The following is a 586-nucleotide window of genomic DNA, read 5'->3' as shown; positions in this document are numbered from 1 at the left end:
GGAAAAAAAAAAGAAAATTTCGGGTTAAATTAATTTCCAAATACGAAGTAAACACTAAAAAAAAAATATATATATATATATATATATATATATATATATATATATATATATATATATATATATATATATATATATATATATATATATATATATATATGTACACAAAAACAAATGGGATAACATGAGAGAGAGAGAGAGAGGAAGAGAGAGGGGGGGAGAGAGAAAATCAAAACAAATCAAATTGAATTAAAACCGTTTCAATTTATACAATTTTTTCCCGAAAAAAAAAAAAAAAACAAAACAAACAACAACAACAAATTTTTTTTTTTTTTTTCTAAATTCAAAAACATTGACTGACAAAAAGCCTTTAATGGATTAAATTAGATTTTTAAATGACAATTTCTTTTTTTTTTTTTTTTTTTAAATAAACGACGCCATTAAACAAAAAAAAAAGGAGGGAAAATTAATACTTAAATTGATTGGTTTTTAATAAAGCTAAATATATATATATATATATATATATATAAAAATAATGAAAATGTTTATCGTATGGTAAAATCGTATATAAAACATATCAAAACTAATT

This window comes from Pediculus humanus, genomic scaffold (assembly GCF_000006295.1).
Source record: "Pediculus humanus corporis 1103172108308 genomic scaffold, whole genome shotgun sequence".
Lineage (NCBI taxonomy): Eukaryota > Metazoa > Arthropoda > Insecta > Psocodea > Pediculidae > Pediculus > Pediculus humanus.
The sequence above is the reverse complement of the archived record's forward strand: the minus strand, read 5'-3'. Positions refer to the sequence as shown.